General features: G+C 45.4%; 2 pseudogenes; both read left to right on the top strand.

The window, feature by feature from the left end:
* Nucleotides 1-2,408: 2,408 nt before the first annotated feature.
* On the top strand, nt 2,409-3,945 carry LOC136391586 (TGF-beta-activated kinase 1 and MAP3K7-binding protein 3-like; annotated as a pseudogene).
* Nucleotides 3,946-4,341: 396 nt separating this feature from the next.
* Nucleotides 4,342-4,945, top strand: LOC136391587 (TGF-beta-activated kinase 1 and MAP3K7-binding protein 3-like; annotated as a pseudogene).
* Nucleotides 4,946-6,000: the final 1,055 nt, after the last annotated feature.

Raw genomic sequence — 6,000 nt, forward strand, 5'->3', positions numbered from 1 at the left:
AGAGACAGTCAGACAGACTCCCGCATGTGCCCAACCGGGATCCACCCGGCACGCCCACCAGGGGCGATGCTCTGCCCACCAGGGGGCGACGCTCTGCCCCTCCGGGGCGTCGCCCTGCCGCGACCAGAGCCACTCCAGCGCCCGAGGCAGAGGCCAAGGAGCCATCCCCAGCGCCTGGGCCATCCTTGCTCCAATGGAGCCCCAGCTGTGGGAGGGGAAGACAGACACAGAGAGGAAGGGGAGGGGTGGAGAAGCAAATGGGCGCCTCTCCTATGTGCCCTGGCCGGGAATCGAACCCGGGTCCCCCGCACGCCAGGCCGACACTCCACCGCTGAGCCAACCGGCCAGGGCCTTTTTTTTGTATTTTTCCAAAGTGAGAAGGGGGGCAGGGGCAGCAGACAAACAGACTCCTGCATGTACCCAACCGAGATCCACCCAGCATGCCCACCAGGAGGTGATGCTCGGCCTATCTGGGGCATTGCTCTGCTTCAACCGGAGCCATTCTAGCACCTAAGGTGGAGGCCATGGAGCCATCCTCAGCGCCCAGGCCAACTTTGCTCCCATGGAGCCTTGGCTGTGGGGAAGAGAGAGATAGAGAGAAAGGAGAAGGGGAAGGGTGGAGAAGCACTTGGGAGCTTCTCCTGTGCGCCCTGACCAGGAATTGAACCCCGGACTTCTACACGCCAGGCTGATGCTCTATCGCTAAGCCAACCGGCCAGGGCCTGCAGTTATTTTAATAAACATTTAAAACAGCCTGACCAGGCAGTGGCACAGTGGATAGAACATCAGACTGGGATGCGGAAGACCCAGGTTCAAGACCCCGAGGTCGCCAGCTTGAGCGCAGGCTCATCTGGCTTGAGCAAAAAGCTCACCAGCTTAGACCCAGGGTCACTGGCTCCAGCAAGGGGTTACTCGGTCTGCTGAAGGCCCACAGTCAAGGCACATATGAGAAAGCAATCAATGAACAACTAAGGTGTCGCAACGAAAAACTGATGATTGATGCTTCTCATCTCTCTTCATTTCTGTCTGTCTGTCCCTATCTCTGACTCTCTCTCTGTCCCTGTAAAAAACAAACAAACAAACATTGAAAATAACCCGAATTTCCATCAGAAGAGAAGTAGTTAAATAATGATCTAACCAAAAACCTGGATTTTAATCAATCACTAAAAACAATGTTGAGGATCTGAATAGACATTTTTCCAAGACAGACATACATATGGCCAACAAGTACATGAAAAGATGCTCAACATCACTATTCATAAGGGAAATACAAATTAAAACTACCATTAAAACTATCATATCACACCTATTAGAATGGCTATTCTTATCAAAAAGACAAGCCTGACCAAGCAGTGGCACAGTGGATAGAGCATCAGACTGGGATGCAGAGGACCCAAGTTCAAAGCTCCATGGTAGCCTGCTTGAGCGCAGGCTCACCAGCTTGAGCCCAAGGTTGCTGGCTTGAGCATGGGATCATAGACATGACCCGATGGTTGCTGGCTTGAGCCCAAAGATTACTGGCTTGAGCCCAAGGTCGCTAACTTGAGCAAGGGGTCACTTGCTCTGCTGTAGTCCCTCCCCCCAGTCAAGGCACATATGAGAAAGCAATCAATGATCAACTAAGGAGACTAAGGAGCTGCAACAAAGAATTTATGTTCTCATCTCTCTCCCTTCCTGTCTGTCCCTATCTGTCCCTCTCTCTGTCTCTCTGTCTCTGTCACACACACACAAAAAAAGACAAGAAATGACGAGTGTTAGCCAGAATGTATAGAAAAAGGAACCCTTGTGCACTGTTGATGAGAATGTAAACTGGTGCAGCCACTATGGAAAACAGTGTGGAGATTCCTCAAAAAATTAAAACTAGAACTACCATAGGATCCAGCAATTCCACTTTGGGTGTTTATCCAAAGAAACAAAAACATTAACTCAAAGAACACACACCCTCCCCATTTTCATTGTAGTATTATTTACAGTAGCCAAGATATGGAAACAAATCAAGTGTCCATCAATGAATGAATGGATAAATAAATTATAATATATATAGAATATATATAATGGAATATTATTCACCCATAAAAAAGAATAAAATCTCACCGTTTTTGACATCATGGACCTTGAGGCATTATGCTAAGTGAAATAATTCAGACAGAGAAAGGTAAGTACCACATGATCTCTCGCTTATATGTGGAACCTAGAACAAAAGACAAGCTTATAAATACAGAGAATAGATCGGTGACTATCAGAGGCCAGGGCAGGGGTAGTTAATGGGTAAAAAAAAGTAAAAAAATGCAAGCTTCCAGTTATAAAATAAATGTCATGGATGTAATGTACAGCGTGGTGATTATAGTTAATAATACTGTATTTGCATATTTGAAAATTGCTAAAGGTAGATCTTAAAAGTTCTCATCATGGGTGGCAGAGATGGAGGCTCCTGGCTCTCACCATATCTGGGCTCCACCGGTGTGCACCCGAGGTGGGGGGTTGGGTGGGGAAGCAGCGCCTGTGGGGTCCCCCCCACACACACACCAGCACCACCAGCACCAGGGGAGCACACTGTGGAAGTGACTGTGAAGAGGCAGCAGAAGCAAACAGAAAGCAGTACTTTCCAGGATAGTGTCTTCTGCCTTTTCTTCAAGGTTTTTATCATGAATTACCACATGCCAAGCTGCATTAGGATCGTAGTTGAAGTTTCACTGAACAAATTGGAGCTCCAACACCCCCTGCATGCTTACCAGTCGGATCCTACTATAAGCAAAAGCCCTCCCTTCCCCACCTATAAAATGACTGTGGTTTTGGAAGGTCATATATTGGAAAGCCGGTTAGCATCCATTTCCTAAAAGAAACTTGACCACCACTTGCTCTGGCATCGCACACAGCAGTCCACAGCTTGACATGCAGATTCTCCTTGTCCTCCAATGTTTCTCTGAGATTTCAAAGGGTGTGGTGTCTCTACACATGTTACACAATAACAACAATCTTGAAGCCTGTTGCTGAGACCTTCCCAAGGAGGGTACCAAATATATATGGAATACCATAGTGTGGATGACTAGAAATCGCCTTTTGCATATCAACCTGGATATCCTTTCTCCTAGTAGCTACCACCCAGAGGATGGAGTGCAACTTCATGGTGGTGGAACACTGGTACAGAGCTCAGGCGATGGACATTGATCCAGAGCATCTAGCAGGTAAACAGCTGATATGTGTAGTACAAGAGCTATGCTGGGCTCCAGCTGTTGTGGCTGCTACTCCCAACTACAATCAATTTTTTATGAATGAACAGAAGTACAGCTGCTCCTCCTTCACAGCCACCTCCATAAACATCTTCCATGCAAACAGAAATGAGTCCATCTGCTATGCAAAAACCCTCACTGCTGCCACCACCTCCTTCATACATGCACATACCTCGATACAGTACAAACCCAATTACTGTTACAGTATCCCAAAATCTCCCCTCTGGACAGACTGTACCAAGAGCTCTACAAATTCTTCCACAAATTCCAAGCAATCTTTATGGGTCTCCTGGTTCTATTTCTATTAGACAGACATCTCAGATAAGACAGACATCTCAGGAAGACAGACTCCTCAGAGTATGCCATGGCAGTCCTCACCACAGGGCCCAGAGTCTCATTATAGCCAACGTCTTTGACCAGTTTATCCACATCACTATAACTATCACCCTTCTCAGTATTCTCCCAAACAACAGCAGATCCCTCAAACTGCTCATCAACCGCCACCTCCTTCTCAATGTCCTTCAGCTCTCCACAGCATCAAGTGCAACCTTCCCAGCTGGACCATCTGAGTCCCCACATCTTTATGCCACCAGATCCTTCAACTACTCCACTCCATCCATATCAACAAGGACCTCCTAACTATCCCAAACAGGAAAACCATTCAGTTGCTTATCTTCCATATACAACGTTTAGCTTACCTAAAGATTACAGTTGAGTCCCCCCCCCCTTTTTTTAATCAGAGGCAGGAAAAGAGAGAGAGACAGGAACATCAAGCTCTTCCTGTATGTGCCCTGACCAGCAATCAAACCAACAAACTCTGTGCTTTGGAACCATGCTCCTACCAACCAAGCTATCTGACCGGGGCTTAATTTTTTTTAATTAATTGATTGATTTTTAGGGAGGGAGGGGGAAGGGAAGTATTCATTTGTTGTTCCACTTAGTTGTGCACTCATTGGTAACTTCCCATGTGTGCTCTGACGGAGGATCAAACCCACACCTTGTTGTTTCAGGACGACCCTCTAACCAATTGAATTAACTGGCCAGGGCCCAGCTGAGCACTCTTCAAAGAGTCTTTCACCTATAAATAAATCAGCTTTGTACACAGACTTAGCACTCACTGTACACAGGCCACCACCCCACCTTCAAGTTCTTCAGGAGGAATATCCAGTCCAGTAAAAACCTCTATGTTCTGTCAAGCCAGTGTATGTTCTATACACATAGTCAACTGGACCTTCATGCACTCCATCATCATCTCCCCAGGTGGAACCAAACCCAACCACAGGTTTTAAATTACTGTAGACTGAGTAACAACTGAAAATCTTTTAAATTTAGTGGACAAGAAGAATGTTCTGCAGCCACAGAACCTATTCAACCCATATCAGTGATACCAGGCTCTGGGGGAGCAAAGGGAAGCCATCAATATCACAGGAGTTCTAGTTCTAGATCAGAAGACTGTGCCTATACACAAGCCTTGCATGACCTGATGCAGAGACGGCCCAGAAGGGTCAACTGCACCATTCTAATTCCCACACCTGAGGAAATGACAAGCTTGAGAAACATGAACAGACAACTCCAGATAAATGTTGACTGTACACTGAAAGAAGTCAACCTCCTTCAATCTAGAGGAAACTGATCTAAAAGCTGTGAGTAATTTTTATGACAACATAGAACCTGGTGCAATGGTACCACCCAAGCCATCTAAAAAAATAAATTAATAAACTGCCCTGGCCATATAGCTCAGTTGGTCAGAATGTCATCCCAAAGCACAGAGGTTGCCTATTCGATCCCCAGTCAAGGCACATGCAGGAACAGATCCATGTTCCTGTCTCTCTCTTTCCCACTTCCTCTGTCTCTCTCTCTCTAACATCAAGAAATAAAAGTTAAAAAATAAAAGGTAACCCTGACTGGTGGTGGCACGGTAGACAGAGTGTGGACCCAGTATGCTAAAGGCCCCAGTTTGAAACCCAAGGTTACTGGTTAGAACACAGGCTCCTTGGTATGAGCGTGGGCATACCACCTTGAGCAGGATCATCAACATGATACCAAGGTTGCTGGCTTGAGCCCAGAGGTCACTAGCTTAAAGCCCAAAGTTGCTCACTTGAGTCCAAATGTCGCTGACTTGAAGCCCAAGGTCGCTGGCTTGAACCCAGTCGCTGGCTTGAACCCAAAGTCGCTGGCTTGAGAAAGGGGTCACTGGCTTAGCTGGAGCTCCCCCACTACCCTTACCCCACACACATTCACCCCGTCAAGGCATGTATGAGAAGCAATCAATAAACAACTAAAGTGAAGCATATACAAGTTGATGTCATCTCTCTCTTTCTCCCCTCCCTTTCTGTCTCTCTCTCTCTAAAAAAATAAAAGGTAAGAAAAGAAAAAAGTCACCACAGGAAATAAATTCTGTAGTTATGTATGGTGATGGATGTTGACTAGACATATTGTGGGGATCATTTTGCAAATATACAAGTATCGAATCATTATGTCAAACACCTAAAGCAAATATAATGTTATGTCAATTGTATATCAATAAAATTAAAGTGGCATTGATTCATAAATAAATAAGTAAATAAGTGTAGGGTACTTTTGTTGCACTATGCATCATCTTCGTATTCTCTTTTGCTTTCATGCCCAGATAAAAAAACAAAAACAAAACAAAAAACCTATGTTGATTAAGAATTTGTAAGAAGAGGCAATGCTTATGTTGTAATGGTTTTTTAATATATATATGTCACTATGGAGTGACATAGATCAATCAGGATACATAGGTTCAAAG

The sequence above is a fragment of the Saccopteryx leptura genome, chromosome 2 (genome assembly GCF_036850995.1).
Source record: "Saccopteryx leptura isolate mSacLep1 chromosome 2, mSacLep1_pri_phased_curated, whole genome shotgun sequence".
Classification (NCBI taxonomy): Eukaryota; Metazoa; Chordata; class Mammalia; order Chiroptera; family Emballonuridae; genus Saccopteryx; species Saccopteryx leptura.